Genomic DNA, 19998 nt, shown 5'->3' on the forward strand with positions numbered 1-19998 from the left:
ACACAGAGGAAGAAAGGAAAATTATTTACAGTGATTGTAGCTAGACGAGTTTTTGCTGTGAATGTTTTATGAGGTGGGGACCATAAGATTCAAAGGTTTGGCTAGCAACATCCTTTCTGTTAGAAAGGGGCTGTAGAAAAAAGAAGAGGCCATCAGCCACTAGATTTCGATGTCGATTTCATATGCAGCTACAGTCACGTTGGCTAGTAGTAAATGAGTGACACTTTGGGAATACTAGGTTCTGTATGTACCAAAAATCTCTTTTTTTTTTTTTTTTTACATAGGCAGTGGCACTTATCAAGGCCAACAGGCCACTCGAGAATAAGGGTTAAAGAGTGTATAGTAGTCAATTGGATAATATAGTAATCGTTAGTAATGGAAATTCGGTAAATTAGTTAACTTATATGGAACAGTTCATCAAAAGTGTGCTTACGTTAGACTTGAAGACAACCATATTTAAGTCAGCTGGAAAGCAGGAAAACGAGAGACAATTCCACAGGCGAGCAGTTCTAAGAAAGAAGCTTTGCTCGTGGAATCTCCGTTTAGGTTTAGGCACAGATAAAGAGTGGGGGAAATTATTGATAGTGTTTTCTGCTAGACGGGTGTTTCTTGTGAAAGTTTGGCGAAGGGGGGGGACCATAGATTGGAACTCAGCCAAGCACTTGCCATGAAAATAATGATAAAGCAGAGACAAACTCGCAACATCTCTTCTTCAAAATTGAAATTTATGTACAACAACTTTGAGGTTAATTTTTTTATTTATTGCAGACTATTATCCTCATCTTTTTCAAGTTGTTTATTCACAACATTTCGGCCAACTATTCCTCTGGCCTTCATCAGGTGGTAACCACAACGGGATAGGAACTCTGAATCTCCTAACTGCATTCTCAGTCACGGTTACCATCTGACAAAGGTCAGAGGAATAGTTGGCTGAAATGTTGTGAATAAACAACTTGAAAAAGATGAGGATAATAGTCCGCAATAAATAAAAATTAATAAATAATACTCATCTCAGTGAATTCCAATTGAATAATATACAAACTTTGAGGTTGTTTGCATGGCAAGCAAGAAGACTAACCTGCTTGCCCGAAGGTTTGCCTCCAACTTTACCTTGAACCCAACAAACCAATCCCTCCACAATTTTCCTTCACGTTCAGGTTTTACAAGTATTTTAATGGAATGTGGTCTGACAAACTCGTAGCACTTGTACCTCCTCTACATAAATACCCCAACTAACCCGACAAACAGCAAAATCCCACCCCTATACTACAGAAATCCATAGATGTCGGAAAGCCTTCTACTTAAATAGTTTCTTCCCTCAAACTGCTAGACTTTGGAATTCCCTTCCGGCTCCCTGCTTCCTTTACTGCACTGACATGCAGAAGGTTAAGTGCAATGTGAATAGACATCTTGCTGCTCAACTCCCTGCAAAGTATCCTTGCAAATTTCGTCACAAATAATAGCCCCTTACATCCAAGTTGCACTGTGTCTTGTTTGGGGTGAAAAAGAAGAAGAAAAATCTGTAGGGAAAAGCCTAAACGGTTTCTGGCATAAAAAGAACCTTGCCATAATAAAACAACCTCCCTATTCAATCAATTTTACTTCATGTGACTTTTTTGTAACATGCTTTTTCATCCAGGTTGTTCAGCTATGAGCACTGAAAAAAAATGATAAACACTGAACAACACATTAAAAGAATATAATTATGGTGGAGCAATCACCCTATTCAATTGATTGTTTTCAGGTTGTTAAGCTATAGGCCCTAAGAAATAAATGTTCAACACCAAGTAGCACATAAAAAGAACATCACTGTACTGGAACGACCTTCCTATTCAATTAATTTTGCTCCATGTGACTGTTTTTAATCTGTTTTTTTTTCTTTTTTCATGTTGTTTAGCTATGAGCACTAAGGAATAAATGCTGAACACTAAGCTATATATAAAAAGAACATCACTTTACTGGAACGCCCCTCCTATTCAATTAACCTTGTTTCATGTGACTTTGTTTTTCTGTCCAATCAATATATGGATTTAAGCAAGCCCATTCTACTGCAGATATCCTAACTGTAATCTGTATATACCACGCACTAGATAAAACAGGGTTGGTTGGTTTTGTTTTACGGCATATCAACCCTTTTCGGGTTATTTAATGCCGAATCCAAAAATTTTGAAGAAAAATTTTTTTAATAGAATATATTTGTTGTTTTCACATCGGTTTTTATTTAACCCATAGTTGGGACCCTAACAGGTACTACCACTCCGGGTCAGAGTGGACCTGGGAGCAATGGTAATTAAAGGGTGGCTCCACACTCCCCAAAGCCCACAAGCTGGGGCCTCACCACTGGATATAGTTTAAGGTCATATCCAGGACCCCCATTGAGGGACTTTTACCCTCTGCAGGGGGGCAGTCAGCGTATTCTAATGCCCCACCGACAGGGCCGGATAAAACAGGGGAAAGTAGGGCAATTGCTCTAGATATATCGAAGGTTTTTGACAGGGTATGACATGATGGTCTTCTCAGAAAAATCAGATCATATGGTATTACTGAACGAATACTTAACATAATTAGATCCTTCTTAAATAAGAGAAGAATCCAGGTTGTCCTCAATGGTCGTACGTCAAAGCAATATGATATAAATGTTGGTATACCTCAAGGGTCGATCCTTGGACCTTTATTATTCCTGATATTCATAAATGACATTCCTGATAAAATTGTTTCTGAGATGGGAATATTTGCTGATGACACCATGCTCTATAACAGACATGGGGGAAAACAAATGTACACATATCTATTGCAATGGCAGAAACCTAAGAGGAAGCCCTCCAGTCAGTAGTTGAATGGGGACAAAAATGGATGGTCACATTCAATGCTGCAAAGACTAAGCTTGTTCTCTTTAGTAGTTACAAGAAACCTAAACCACCAATAGCTAATGATAAATTACTTGAAAGTACTTCTTTTAAACTCCTCGGCTTAACGTTCACAGGTAACATGAGTTGAAACAGATACATCGAAGGCATTGCCATAGCTGCTGCGAAGAAGGTCGGCTCTCTCTATTCAATTAATCTTGTTCCATGTGACTTTGTTTTTTAGCCTGTTTTTTTTTTTCTTTTTTTAGGTTGTTCGGCTATGAGCACTAAGGAATAAATGCTGAACACCGAGCTACACATAAAAAGAACATCACTGTACTGGAACAACCTTCCACTATTTATCAGAAAGCATTCTAGAAAAATCCTTACATTAGATTCCATCGAAGGATTGATACTTCAGACGCATGTTGTATGATACTTGAAATTGAATTTTTTTTTTTTACAAACAAGACACCTATTAGCAAAGTTCAAAAACTACTCAAGGATAATGCTTATTGGTTTGGACAGGTAGATGGTGAGACACAGAGAGAATTTGTAACGATGGTTCTAACTAGTTAGAAATTGATTATTTAATTAAAAAAGTTATTTATTTATTTTTATTTTTTTTTTTTTTACATAGGATTCACCACTTATTAAGGCCTGGAGGTTACTCAAGGATAAGGGTTAATGAGTATACATTAGTCAATGTGATTATAGCATAGTAAACATAAGTAGTGGGAATTTTGTATATTGGATTACTTAAGGGGATGGTTCATCAAGAACTTGTTTACGTTGGACTTGAAGACAATCAAATTGTAGTCAGCTGGAAAGCAAGCTATCGGAAGAGAATTCCACAGGCGTGTAGTTCTAAGAAAGAAGCCTTGTTCATGAAATCTACATTTAGGTTTAGGCACAGGTAAAGAGTGTGGGCAATTATTGATAGTGGTTTTTGCTAAACGAGTGTTTTTTGTGAAAGTTTGATTGACATAGATTGAAGCTCAACTGAGCACTTGCCATAAAAATAACAATAAAGCAGAGACAGGCTCGCAACGTCTCTTCTGTGGGAAAGAGATTGCAGGAAAGAGAAAAGGGCATCCCTCACTAAGCTACAAAGTCTATTTTGAACTCTGTCAAGGCAGGATAAGCTGCTTTTAGCAGCTCCTGCCCAGATGTGGCAACAGTACTCCATCATTGGCTGTACCTGGCTTTTATATAGGTAGAGAATTGCATCAGGAGTGAGATATCTACTGGAGCGAGCCAATAATAATAATAATAATAATAATAATAATAATAATAATAATGAAAACAGTTGAAATATTAAGGGAAACCCTTGAACGTGGAAACTAACACAGATGAACCAAAAGCGTAGACCAGAAAAACTGCTACAGAGACAAAGCTTGAAGCTCTACATGGAATCAAGAACATTGAAACTGCATACCTATAAGTTCTCCAACCCCACCCCCATCACCCCATTACCACATCCCTGTCCCCCTCCCCCAATAAAAAAAAGAGTGAAACCAAATAGCCAAGTAGTCAAGGAGGAAGGAAAGACCGAAGAGTGAGCACTGACCTGACCTCCACTGTATAAGTGCAAAGAGAACTGGGACCTTGGGGAGGCTTATTGCCACTCAAATTCCAGTAAAGAATAATGGCTGCTGCCAATGAGAAATCAATGGCAAGCAGCTGTTGCAATAATGCAAATTTATTTGCAAATGGTATCGAAAGAGGTGGAGAGTACTGGAAAATCTTGAGAGACTTATTATCATTCAGCTTCCAGGGAACACCACAGTATGTTCTCAAGGAGAGATCCTTTATGACCTGCGTGAAAGCTCCTTGTGAGCCGCCAATAATAATAATAATAATAATAATAATAATAATAATAATAATAATAATAATAATAATAATGATGATGATGATGATGATGATGATGATGATGATGATGATGATGATGATGATGATGATGATGATGATGATGATGATGATGATGATGATGATGATGATGATGATGATGATGATGATGATGATGATGATGATGATGATGATGATGATGATGATGATGATGATGATGATGATGATGATGATGATGATGATGATGATGATGATGATGATGATGATGATGATGATGATGATGATGATGATGATGATGATGATGATGATGATGATGATGATGATGATGATGATGATTATTATTATTATTATTATTATTATTATTATTATTATTATTATTATTATTATTATTATTATTATTATTATTATTATTATTATTATTATTATTATTATTATTATTATTATTTTTTTGACTTCGTTTATAAACGTCTCTCTGGAAAGGGATGGGATTCATTTCTAGGGCATTTTCCTTAATCCCGGCTTCAAACCAGATACTTAGCTCTAAGCTGTTGCCATGATCTTTCATCAGCCACTTCTGCTATATCCTGGAAGAACATTCTATGCATTTTCTTCCTAGCCAGTTCCTCTGCGCTGTGTGAGCCTTTTCTAGTCTCACACAAAAACACGTGTTCACATCTCAAGCCATTTTTCTTGTCATACACATACACGCACACAAGCATACGTGTGCACATACACACATGTACATATATTCACGTTCACGTACATACATATTTACGTGCATACATGCACACACTCACGTACACACATGTACGCACACATACGCGCATACATGGGCAACGTCACGTCCCCTTAAAAGGAAATCCACACATGCGCAAAAGACCACCGGAGCAACTACTACTTTTCAATTCGGCTCCCGAGCTGAGCGGTCGACGGACCAACCGCTCCCTTTCGGGGCGCGAGCATCCGTGCGCTTCACGTCCTCTGCTACTATGTGTGGGACAAGAGCCAACAGAGAGCACGTACACCTTACACACTTTCTCTCTCCATGGTAAGGATTGACTTTCTCACTCCCTCTCTCTCTCCCTACAACAATAGACGTTCCCTCTCACTAGCTAACAGCGAAAGACGCATGCCAAACTGGATTGACTTTCTCACTCTCTCTCTCTCTACAACAATAGACTTTCCCTCTCACCAGCTAACAGCGAGAGATGCGCGCCAAACTAAACTCGTGCTGTACAATTTTCTTTCATTTGTTTCTTCACAAAATAAATTCTAGTTCGTTTATTTCAAATAAACGCATTGTTCGTTTCTTTCTCAACTCAATTTATTTTTCCTATTTTGCACGACTGGGGATATGTATAATATATCCACTAGTCCACTCCAGCACTTTCTCTATCCATACATTTCACATAATCAGCCTTGGTCTCACATACCTCCACTTCATTGTCCACAACCTTAAGCATCCACTCCCCACTTCTAACCAAATGCTCCTTCAATGACAATCTTTTACACTTTTTAATCCTCTCCCACCATCTTTCCTCTTTTGATACAGCCTTGCTACGCTACTTCGAATGTGAAATATACCAAACATTGCTAAAACTTTTCTTGTTTTGATATCCATGGCATGCAAATCTTTGTCAGACCATTCTAAAATTCCCGCACTGTATCTCAAAACACTGACTGCCCATGCATTTACTCCTTTTATTAGGTTTCCTCCATACAGTTTCGACTTTGTAATTAGTTTCACTCTTCTAAGATACTCCTTCCTGACTTTTTCCTTCATTTCTCTGTTCATGATGCCTACACCCTCCAGCATTCCCAAATACTTATATCCTATATATTTTATTTCTTTCATGATTTCTCCATTTGGCAGCACTATTCAATTCGAATGAACCTTTACTCCTCTTTTCATCACCAGCACTGCACATTTATTAATCCCAAATTCCATCCCAATATCTTCTGAGTATGTCCCCACAAGTTCTACCAGACTCTCCATTTCCTTTTCATTTCTACTGAATATTTTCAAATCATCCATAAACAGTAGATGGTTGAGGAATCTGTCACCAGATCCAAAGTTATACCCCAGTTTTTCTCTCTTCAAGAGGATACTCAGTGGCTTCATTATCATTACAAAAAGAAGTGGCGATAACAAATCTCCTTGAACTATCCCACGTTTACTGCCAACCTGCCCCATCTCCTCTCTGTTTGCTGTCTGCACCATTTTCCATTAGGACATACTTGTCCCCAAAAACCTACCACATTCTCAGCAGCCTTCATCATCAATAGTGTTTCACGTATCCATGAATGAGGGACTATGTCATAAGCCTTTCTGTAAACGATCCATACTACGCTCAGATTCCTCTCCTTCTTCTTCGCATCCTGCATTATTGCTTTATCATTTAATACTTGTTCTTTAGTACCTCTCAAGCCTTTCCAGCACCCCTTTTGTTCATCAGGAAAAACACCATTACTCTCTAGATGTTTTAAAATTTTCTCCGCAAATATTCCAGTCAACAATTTCCACATCAATGTAATTGGTCTATAATTATTGGCATATGTTCCTTTTGCAGGATCTTTCCTAATCAATGTTGTTCTTCCCTTCACAAGCCAATCAGGGACATCTCCCGACTCTACAACCCTTTGCAGAGCAGCATCTATAGGTGGATAAAGGCATTGAAACTGTTTAAACCAGAAGCCCATCACTCCATCTGGACCAGGTGCCTTCCAGTTTGTCATCCTTCGTATGCCAGCTTTAACGTCATTGATGGTTATCTCAACGTTCTTCATCTGCTGCATTTCTGATAGCCTTTCTCTGACCTCTCCCAACCAGCTAGCCTTCTCATTATATTGCCGTTCGACAAACCAAATCCCACTCCAGAACTTCCTTGCATCTTTTGCATTTGGAGTGTTGTTATTTCCCGCCTGTTTATTACCATTTAATTCTTTATACAGCTGAGACTGATTGTTCCAGAAAAGGTTGTTCTGCCGAAATGCAACACTTTTTCCAACAAAGTTCCTAATTTTCATATCACCAGTGTGAACCTTCTCTTTCAACATTGTTAGAACGTTCATTGTTCCTTTTTCCAGCAATCTATACCTCCTTTCAAGCTCGTCCTTGGCTTTCTGTCCTAGTTTAATTCCTTTTCTTATTTCTTCGATTCTACCAATGTCTTTCTGCCACCGTTTAATAATTTCTTCAAGCCGCCTCTGCCAGTGTGGCCTTCTATCCTTCATTTCTCTCTTTTTCTTCTGTAATAAGCCAAGACAATTCACAATAACGTATAATGCTGCATACAGAAGCCTGCTAAGTTCTGTAATCGATATGTTCTTTCTTATGATGTTGTGAATTACTCCTTGAATTATTTTTACCTCCCTTTTCACCTTCAGCCTATCACTACTCTTCATACTTGGAATCTCTATGATATCGTCTCTAAGAAGAACCTCTCTTAACTTCTGAAGTACTTCTTTTTCTACAGAAGTCAAAGTTCGAACTTCATCACCACTTCTCTATACATCTGCTCCTTTCACTGGCTCCATTGTCTCAGAGTCAATGATCTCATCTGCCTTAGATCCTTCAAACTCTTTCTCATTACTTCCCCTAACCATAGGATTCCATACCTCCTCAGTTGTCCGCCTCCCATCATCGTTTACATTTCCCTTCTGCACTTCCATTCTCAGCTCTTTCATCAGAGCTAGTTTCATCAATTTTACTTTCGTTATTCATTTCATTCCTAACCATCCATTCAATCTCTTCTCTTGCAATCACTGAAAGTAGGTTGTTATTTTTAATTTGTTTTAACTGGGATACCAAACTCGCGACACTCTAGCTCCTCCTCCTCTCGATTCCCATTCTTCCCTCACTTTTCGGATATATCCACCAGATTTGATACTTTCACTTCTTACAAAGAATTCCCACAGTACTCTTCTTTCCTCATCCGTCCACGCTTTTTTTTTACATTTCCTGTTCCAACTCCCTTCGTGTCTTGGGACCCTCTCTGGCAATTCTCACTCCCCCTATATCCAGCCACATCCTCAGAATTTCGAACAGTTGTATGATGACAACAGGACTCACCCTGTTGACCAGTGGGACACCTACCTGACGTGAGACCATCACAAGATGTTCTAGCCTCATTCACGTCATTATTTTCAATATTTTGATTTGACATTCTCCCATAAATGGAGTTAGTGAATTTTAGGTTACACCACCACTGATAATTTTATCGAGACATTATCTCTAGGAGGGTTCCCCACCAAGGTCGAAGATCCCCTTCCGTCCCTTTTCCTCCATCATCACTGCAATTCTTATTACCACCACCAACAACAATAGAAATAAAATCTACAATGATAATGGCAACACTAATATTGGTCGTAATAATATTAACAGCAAAAACAACAATAGCAATGACAGAAAAAAAACAACACCTACCATTACAGCTACAGTAATAATAAAAGCATACCACCACTACTACTACTACCACCACCACCACCACCACTACTACTAGTAATAATATTAGTGATAATAGTAATAACCAATAAAGTAAATTTTTTTAAATAATGATAATAATAATGATAATAATGATAAGGATAATGATAATGATAATAATAAAAATAATAATAATAATAATAATAATAATAATAATAATAATAATACTAATAATAATAATAATAATAATAATACTAATAATAATAATAATAATAATAATAATACTAATAATAATAATAATAATGATAATGATAATAATAATAATAATAATAATAATAATAATACTAATAATAATAATAATAATAATAATAATAATAATTTCAGTTAGGAAAGCTTACTTTGTTCGTTTTTTTTTTTTTAAACTCCTCTGCCGATGTTGCTTTTGGCCAGAAAAATGTACACAAAAACAGAAACATGAAACTTTTTTCTTTTTTAATTTTTTTTTATTCAATTTTCACCCCAAACAAGGTACAGTGCCACTTTGAAGCAGGGGGCTACTATTAGGGACTTATCTAGCGGGGTCATTATGAAGGGAGAAGAGTAGAAAGATGTTTGTTAACATTACACTTGAACTTCTGCATATCATTGCAGTTGGGAAAGCAGAATCCCGGAAGGGAGTTCCAAAGACCCGCAGTTCTGGGGAAGAAACTATTGGAGTAAAAGGCTTTCTTGCACCTAGGGATTTCTACTGTAAAGGGATGAGACTTAGTAGCTTGTCGGGTTTGTCGGGGGTAGTTACGTCGGGGAGGTACAAGTGTTTGCAGTTCGTCAGAGTATTCACCATTAAAGTATTTGTAGAACAGGCAGAGGGATGCAACATCTCGCCGATGGGACAGAGGTTGAAGCCTAGATGACAGTTCAGGACCTATCAGGTTGGCGACTCTTTTTTGAACCCTGTCCAGGAGCGAGAGACAAGCAGCAGATGCACCAGCCCAGATGTGACAACAGTACTCCATACATGGGCGAATGGTTGCCTTATGGAGGTATAGGATACTGTCAGGCGTAAGTAGTTTTCTAGCATGGTAGAGGGAGCCAACCTTCCTTGCAGCAGCCTTGGCAATGCTCTCAATGTATCTATTCCAGTTCATATTCCCTGTAAACGTTAGGCCGAGGAGTTTAAAAGAAGTACTTTCAGGCAATGTGTTCTTGGCCATTGCTATTGGTGGTAGAGAAGGTATCTTGTAGTTATTGAAGGAAACAAGCTTAGTCTTAGCAGCATTGAATGTGACCAACCATTTTTGTCCCCATTCCACAATTGATTGGAGGTCATCCTCTAGTGTTTCTGCCATTTCCTTGGATATGTGTTCATTTGTTTTCCCCTCATATCTGTTATAGAGAGTGGTGTCATCGGCAAATATACCCATCTCCGAAACAATTTTATCAGGGAGGTCGTTTAAGACAATTCCTCGTTTAAAGTTTTAAATTCTAATTTCAGTTAGAAACGCTTCTTTTTTTTTTTTTTCCCCCTCTACTATTTTTTAAAACTCCGCTGCTGATGTTGCTGGCGACCGGAAATATGTACACAAAAACAGAAACATAAAACATTCTAACATGTGTAAGACAATTCCTTGTTTAATCATGAATTTCACGTTCAAATAAAAATTTCGGTTATAATAATAATAATAATAATAATAATAATAATAATAATAATAATGATAATAATTCTGATTTTGCTTATGAACGTTTCTCTGGAAAGGGATGGGATTCATTTCCAGAGGATTTCCCTTAATCCCGACTGCAAACCAGGAGCTTCAAAGATCAAGGGTTTTCCTAAGGATATTGGTGGTACCTATAATTGCAGAGATTTGAAGGCCACCTAAAACATTGGGGATTTGTAGTTTTTTCAATTGTCCTTCCAGATGACTTGATACTACTCCTAGTGTACCAACTACGAACGGGATTATTTGTGTTTTAACCTCGTGTATATACCTTATCTCCAAGGCCAATGGAGCATAATTGCTCCACTTCTCATTCTCCTTCTCTCTCACATTCCTGTCCCAGGGTACTGAGAAGTCTACAATCTGCCAGTTTTTTGAGACCTTGTCAATGACGACCAAATCCGGACTATTATGTTCCAATTGCTTGGTCGTTATGACACTTTTGTCCCACCATACCTCTACCTTGCCATCCTCACTTGTTCTCACTTCATCAGGCACCTCCTCAAACTATTTTCCAGTACACTTCACCCCAACCCTCTTACACACCTCCCAATATATCCAGAGTATCATGCGATCGTGTCTTTTGCGGTACTCTCTCTGGGCCAGTCCACTACACCCTGCTGCAAGGTGCACAATTGATTCTGAGGTCTTACCACAAATCCGGCATTCTGCAGCAATTTCCTCTCCTAGAACCACTTTTTTGAACAATCGTGTTCCTACAGTTATCAACAAAGTATTCATGAATATTTAATATCGACTTTTTTTTTAAGAGAATGCGTTTTATTTTCCCCATGCTTAGTACTTGTGCAGTTTACAGATCGTGTTGTTTCTTTTTAGATCAGATTTTAAAGGGAAACTGGAATTTTATGGTATCTTTTATTTATTAAATTGTCAGATGAAAGTACAGAAGAATTAACAAACCTGCCCTCCAGATGTTAAGAATAGCTCTCTAAATAATATCATTTCAGGATGGTTCGTAAATGGCAGAAGTGCCCTATATTTTAAAACAATTTTTAAAATTTGAATCTCTCGTCTGCCTCTATGACATATACAGGCAATAACAGTTAGAGTTAAGAGTTTTATTTTTCTCTCTAATAATAAAGTTAGCAAAATAAAGTATTATGCCATTATCGGATTAAGATCACTTATTAGTGAAGGGAGATAACTAAGTATGACAGAGTTATTTACCCTTATTATCTGGTCCTTTGAGTTTTGTTTTTATTTTTTTTACATTTGTTTTTGTTCATGTTTTTTGTATGCTAAAGAATAAAGTCTTTTCAACACAATCAGTGAACCACAACAAATACGGAGATCACAATACATTTGTCACGCCGACAATCTCTTTTTGGCATGACTAATACCTATCCAATCTTACACAAACACCAGGACAACATTGCTCCCTATGTGATTATTGACCCGGATGACATGTGATCCTCTTCAGAAAAGTTTAAATTTCAACAGTCCAATTCCAAGTTCTATGATTTGTTTGGAAAGGATCTACCTGAGTATAGCAGCTCATTTGGTCATTCAAAGCCTCCATTAACATGGGTTCAACACAGCTTCCAGGCTTACTTCCCCTGTATAATGAAAACAAACTCTGAGAACTACAACTTGTTTGATGAGTTAGAACACATTGATGTTTTTTCCCATCTTGATAATATCAGAATAGCAGTGGAGTATGTGAACCCCTCCCTTTGGTCAACAAGTCTAATGGTGGACATCACCTAGTTACTGCATTTTCCAGCATTGGTTAATATGTGAAGCCTCAGCCATCTGCCATTCTGAACATTGACTCCACTCTGAGAAAGATAGTTAGTGGTGATAGATTATCAAAACTGACCTCACTAGTGCACATTCTATCAGATTCCATTGGCGAAAGAATCCATCAATGTTATGACACCTTTGAGAGGCATACATGTTTACACAAGGTGTGCATTGGGCATGCCAGGATTGGAAATAGCTCTGGAGTAACTGATGTGTAGAGTACTCAGCGACCTATTAATGGAGGGGTATGTGGCAAAACTTTCTAATGACCTTTTCTGTGGTGGAAACAGCATTGAAGATCTATCCTCAGCAATTTAAGATTACCAGCCAGCTATCTATCTATCCTCACCAATTTAAGATTACCAGCCAGCAAAACCATAATGCAGTAGAACCCTGGGATGCTGTGGCCCCAGGATACTTTTTTTCAGGTTATGATGTGGAATACAATGTTTCCAGTCCCTGGTTACAGTATTTGCCCGCCTTACGCTGTTATTTATAATGTTATTTGATTATATACATGTGTATTATATACTGTCACATCTGGGCTGGTGCATCTGCTACTAGTCTCTCGCTCCTTGGACGTACCTGGCTCTTATATAGATAGAGAATAGCATCAGCAGTGAGATATCTACCGGATCGATAGAAAAATCTCACCATTTTTCCAGCAGCCTTGGCAACAGATTTGATGTACGTGTTCCATTTAAGATCAGGAGTAATGGTCAATCCAAGAAGCTTGTCAAAACTTGAGGCCTCCTGAAGACGAGAGCCATTCATTTCAATTGATGCCAGATGTGGATCAGAATGTTGATGATGAGAGAAGCTTGGTTTTAGATGCATTAAAAGTAACCAGCCACTCCTTACCCCATTGTACTACGTGCTCAAGATCAGAGGAGAGAGAATTGGAGAGAACTTGGTCGTTTACTGTCTTAGATGTGCTACCATAAATGGTAGTGTCGTCAGCATAAATAAATGATGTAAGAATGTGATTTGGAAGATCAATTAATGTAGATCAGGAAAAGAGTTGGGCCCAGGATGGACCCCTGAGGTACACCGGCATTAATACTGTGAGCTTCTGATTTTTGCCCCTCAACTACTACTCTTATGAACCTATCAGAAAGAAATGATTTAATAATTGAGAAGACATTTCCAGCAATACCATAGCTAGAGATCTTACGAAGTAAACCTTTATGCCATACCCTATCAAAGGCTTAGATATGTCAAGAGCAATTGCCCTAGAAAGATTGCCACCGTCGAGAGATTTGCTAATCCTATGAGATATAACTGTAAGCACATCTGCTGTAGCTCACAGTATTAATGCCGGTGTACCTCAGGGGTCCATCCTGGGCCCAACTCTTTTCCTGATCTACATTAATGATCTTCCAAATCACATTCTTACATCATTTATTTATGCTGACGACACTACCATTTATGGTAGCACATCTAAGACAGTAAACGACCAAGTTCTCTCCAATTCTCTCTCCTCTTGTCTTGAAATAAGAAAATCGGATGGGGGGGGGGGTTCTTCCGAAGTTAATTGGTGACTATATACTATCTTTCAAAGTATATCTGAGAAAATTGACCAAGTCCTTTCTACTTATCCTTCAGCTAACATTCACATATGTGGAGACTTCAATGTTCACAACGTCGAATGGTTGACCCACTCAAACAAGACCGATGATGAGGGGAGGTTCTGTCATGATTTCTCCATTGCTTATGACCTCACTCAGATTGTTCAGGAACCTACCCGTGTGCCCGATAATGACGGCCAGTATGCGAGCCTACTAGACCTTTTTCTCACAACTTGCCCTGAACTATGTTCAGTTTTCTGTTCTGTCGCCTCTTGGATCTTCCAACCACTCTGTTGTATCAATTAAGATAAAAATGAAATGTAATAAGTCCCCAGACGTACCTCTTCATCGTACAGTATATCGATACACTAAGGCTGACTGGGATAGCTTCCGTACATTTATATCTGATCTACCTCTGCATTCCATGTTTAAAAAGGATGTGTCCTCTATAGTATTAGACCTAACTGAATGGTTAATTGTAGGTATTGACCATTCCATACCTTCTTAGTGACACTCAATATGGTTTCCATTCTGCTAGATCTACAGCAGATGTGCTTACAGTTATATCTCATAGGATTAGCAAATCTCTCGACGGTGGCAATCTTTCTAGGGCAATTGCTCTTGACATATCTAAGCCTTTGATAGGGTATGGCATAAAGGTTTACTTCGTAAGATCGCTAGCTATGGTATAGCTGGAAAAGTCTTCTCAATTATTAAATCATTTCTTTCTGATAGGTTCATAAGAGTAGTAGTTGAGGGGCAAAAATCAGAAGCTCACAGTATTAATGCCGGTGTCCCTCAGGGATCCATCCTGGGCCCAACTCTTTTCCTGATCTACATTAATGATCTTCCAAATCATATCCTTACATCGTTTGTAGACATTTATGCTGACGACACTACCATTTATGGTAGCACATCTAAGACAGTAAACGACCAAGTTCTCTCCAATTCTCTCTCCTCTGATCTTGAGCACGTAGTACAATGGGGAAAGGAGTGGCTGGTTACTTTTAATGCATCTAAAACCAAGCTTCTCTCTTTACATCATCAACATTCTAATCCACATTTGTCATCAATTGAAATGAATGGCTCTCGTCTTCAGGAGGCCTCAAGTTTTGACAAGCTTCTGGGCTTGACCATTACTCCTGATCTTAAATGGAACACGTATATCAAATCTGTTGCCAAGGCCGCTGGAAAAATGGTTGGATTTTTCTATCGATCCAGTAGATATCTCACTGCTGATGCTATTCTCTATCTATATAAGAGCCAGGTACATCCAAGGATGGAATACTGTTGCCACATCTGGGCAGGAGCTGCTAGAAAGGACTTGTCCTGCCTTGATAGAGTTCAAAATAGACTTCGTAGCCTCGTAGGAGATGTCCTTTTCTCCTCCTTGCAACCTCTATCTCACAGAAGAGATGTTGCGAGTTTGTCTCTGATGTATCGTTATTTTCATGGAAAGTGTTCAACTGAGCTTCAATCTATGGTCCCCCCTCGCAAAACTTTCACAAGAAACACTCGTCTAGCTGTAAACACTATCAATAATTTCCCCCACTCTTTATCTGTGCCTAAACCTAAACGTAGATTCCATGAACAATGCTTCTTTCTTAGAACTGCACGCCTGTGGAATTGTCTTCCGTTTTCCTGCTTTCCGGCTGACTACAATATGGTTGTGTTCAAGTCTAAAGTAAATAAGTTCTTGATGAGCCGTTCCATATAAGTTATTAAATTTACCAAATTTTCATTACTAATGATTACTATATTGACCAATTTCTACTGTACACTCTTTAACCCTTATACTTGAGTGGCCTCTGGGCCTTGATAATGTGGTGATGCCTTTGCAAAAAAAACAAAAAAAAAATATAAATGTACGGAAGCTATCCCAGTCAGCCTTAGTGTAACGATATACTGTACGATGGAGAGGTACGTCTGGGGACTTATTACATTTCACTTTTATCTTAATTGATACAACAGAGGGGTCGGAAGATCCAAGAGGCGACAGAACAGAAACTGAACATAGTTCAGGGCAAGTTGTGAGAAAAAGGTCTAGTAGTCTCGCATACTGGCCGTCATTGTCGGGCACACGGGTAGGTTCCTGAACAATCTGAGTGAGGTCATAGGCAATGGAGAAATCATGACAGAACCTCCCCTCATCATCAGTCTTGTTTGAGTGGGTCAACCATTCGACGTTGTGAACATTGAAGTCTCCACATACGTGAATATTAGCTTAAGGATAAGCAGATAGGACTTGGTCAATTTTCTCAGATATGCTTTGAAAGATAGTAACTCCGCTGTTGTGGGGGCGATAGAGAGTAAATATAAATGTCGTAGTGTGAGCTAAAGCAACCCGGAAGCACATATCGGGTAAGTTAGGATCTTCCCTGGAGATGTCCCTACCACATGGAAAGCTATCTTTAATATAGGCACATATTCCATGCCCATGGCGATCTTGGGGGTCAGATTTAGAAGTTAAGTTAGAGTATCCTTTAATTGCGAACTCTTCTAGGGAAATAGCCTGTCCAGTGCCAGTTTCACTTAAAAATAAAAGGTCTGGTTTTGTCTCCTGTAATTGGATTTCAACCTCTGGAAGGTTAGAACGTAGACCCCTGATGTTGGAGAAGGAGACATGGTAGTAGGGGTCTACGTTGGAAGTTGGAGAACCGGGTTTAATCGTGTATTTCTTCTTGAAACTTGTCATGATGAAATTTTGGAATTTGTGGACTAGGTCGTCAGATTTACTTAGAGCAGGACAGAGAGGGGAAACTAAGAGAGAAAAAGAAACGAAGAATTTTTTTTTTTTTTTAATTTGTAGCTAATGATAAGGTAAAGCCGTAACAATTACCCACTAGTATGGCATCGAGAGGCCCCACCAGAAGCTACTGCAGTGGTCCAGAATCCATTCACCAAATGGCAATACAGCAGCCCCAGTACTTTGCACCTGCTGATAGGACAGCCTCCTTAGTGGTTGATCCAAGGTTCTAATCAAACAACCATCTTTGAATGCATATGGTTTGAAGAATACTTGCCAGTCAAGTATCATGATATTGCTACACTTATCTCCTGTCAACCTCCCAAAGACTGTGCCGAGTCAACAGTCATTCATTAGAGCCTAGAAGATTTTAAGCTATGTCATTTGTAACTGTTCATTACTGCTCAGAAGCACCTGACATCAGCAAAAATCCTTTCACTGAGCCTGTGCAGACTGTGAATGACACTTCTGTCAAACATTGTTGCTTTGATGTATGTAAAGGAAAGAAGTTGTAATAATTTTTTTAAAAAATTACACGGTCACTAACCTACTTGGCTACCATATGAAGTCGAGGCATTTGGGCCCATACCTAATTCACTAACCCAATTACTAACCCAATTACTAACCCACTTGGCTACCATATGAAGTCGATGCATTTGGGCCCATACCTAATTCACTAACCCAATTACTAACCCAATTACTAACCCACTTGGCTACCATATGAAGTTGAGGCATTTGGGGCCCATACCTAATTCAACTAACTCACTGGCTACCATATGAAGTTGAGGCATTTGGGCCCATACCTAATTCACTAACCCAATTACTAACCCACTTGGCTACCATATGAAGTTGAGGCATTTGGGCCCATACCTAATTCACTAACCCAATTACTAACCCACTTGGCTACCATATGAAGTTAAGGCATTTGGGCCCATACCTAATTCACTAACCCAATTACTAACCCATTTGGCTACCATATGAAGTTGAGGCATTTGGGCCCATACCTAATTCACTAACCCAATTACTAACCCACTTGGCTACCATATGAAGTCGAGGCATTTGGGCCCATACCTAATTCAGTAACCCAATTACTAACCCACTTGGCTACCATATGAAGTTGAGGCATTTGGGCCCATACCTAATTCACTAACCCAATTACTAACTCACTTGGCTACCATATGAAGTCGAGGCATTTGGGCCCTTACCTAATTCACTTGAAACACCATTCCACAGTATTCACTAATAGTAACCGCTGTGTTCAGCCTTGTGAAAAGTTCTGCCAAAGCCAGATCTGAACAAGCCCCAGATTAACATTGTTCCTGTCAACTACCATTTCTAGGCTTCTCTCCAACATCTTGCTGACAGAGCAAACATACCTGTTCATTTTGTCAGCTGTAATGCTCCTGGGTGTAGACACCCGACGTGTCAAGTCTATTCCTTCTTGTTGGCGCAGGAGAGGCTTTTGTGTTTAAGAAATCCAAAATGAGTGCTCAGACCTCTGACGGACATAGGCACATTTGGTGCAGAAGACTCACCCTTCAAAGCGTCTTAATGGCATTAACAATTTGAAGAGATATCTTAAAACTCCCGCATTAGCCCTGAACGACCTTGTAGTTGTTTTCCACAAGGATTCTCTTCTCCCACAACATGCCCCGCTTACCTTACTGATGGTACTGCATGTTGAGCTGGGACACCCTACCAAACACCAGATGCAGCATACCGTGAGTCAGTATTTTCATGCCTTAGACCTGGCTGAAGCTATGAACAAAAATGTATCGTCACTAATGCACTTCCTTGGGCAGTTCCCCACTCATAGCTGTGCCTCAATCCTGTAAAGACCTCCCTCCCCAATGCGTTCGGGCATAGGCTTGCCGCTAATAGCATCAAGAGGAACAGACACCTGATTTTTGTCTTACCGAAATGTGCCAATTCATATAATATAGCACTTCTTATATCACATGGACAAAGGGACACGTTGCAGGAAGCCATTCTAATGACTCGCTTGTTCCTCAGACCTATGAATAATCCATGTGTAATCATAAGGACAGACTGCATGCAGCTTCAAAACCATCGAAAATAATAGGTTTCTGCTTATTCACCATAGCTAAATAGAGACAGGTAACCTTAAAACCCACAACAGAAACCCTGTTACTGAAACTACTGTCTAAGACGTCCAGCAAAAACTTCTCAAGTTGACACTTATCTTAACAAATAAGAAAAAAAGAGAAGAAAAAAAAAATGGGGGGGGGGGGGAATGAAAAAAAAAAGAAAAAAAAAAGAAAAGGCGTCAGGCTAATAAAGACCACAATCAGTTCAAGTATGACGGAGTTATTTACCCTTGTCGTCTGGTCCTTTCAGTTTTATTTTTCACATTTTGTTTGAGTATTTTATACACTCGAACTCGAGAATAAAGTCTCTTCGGATCTTCAAATGGTTTCGCGTAATTATATCTACTAATAGATAATAATAATATTTAATAACTAATATTTATTGGCGCTAAGTTCACTTGGCAGAATCGAACTTAAATCGTTATGAATATTTTTACTTCATCACTGTAAATGTAATTTTAAGACTAGAAATCGGAAAAATCTTTTTAGAATGACCATATTTTGAAAAGAGAACTTCCGAGTTAAGCAATGCAATTTGAACTCTATAAATTAAATAACCGTATAGAATTTTAAACACTAAGAATGGAATAGTGGTAGGGAATGATTACAATTTTATTATTATTATTTAGAATTCAGGGCGCAAAAAAAAAAAACAAAAAAAAAAAACAAAACAATATAATTCTAAAACTACAGATCGAATAACCATACGGAATGATCGTCTTTTGAAAATAGAATTTAGACAACTAAAAACAATGCAATTTCAAAACGAAGACTTGAATAATCGTATGGAAACTAAAAACTAAACTGGGAAACTAAAAACATACACAAATAACACTAAGGGATCATGTTTAAAAACAAAATAAAATAATTGCTATAATCTGAAAATTTGCCATTATATGCATAATTCGTACAACAACGAGAAATAAAAATAAAAATCCTGGGGTTTGTATTACTGTACACATAGATTCGAAAAAGTT

This window comes from Euprymna scolopes, chromosome 43, assembly GCF_053919585.1.
Source record: "Euprymna scolopes isolate OS-2025 chromosome 43, ASM5391958v1, whole genome shotgun sequence".
NCBI lineage: Eukaryota > Metazoa > Mollusca > Cephalopoda > Sepiida > Sepiolidae > Euprymna > Euprymna scolopes.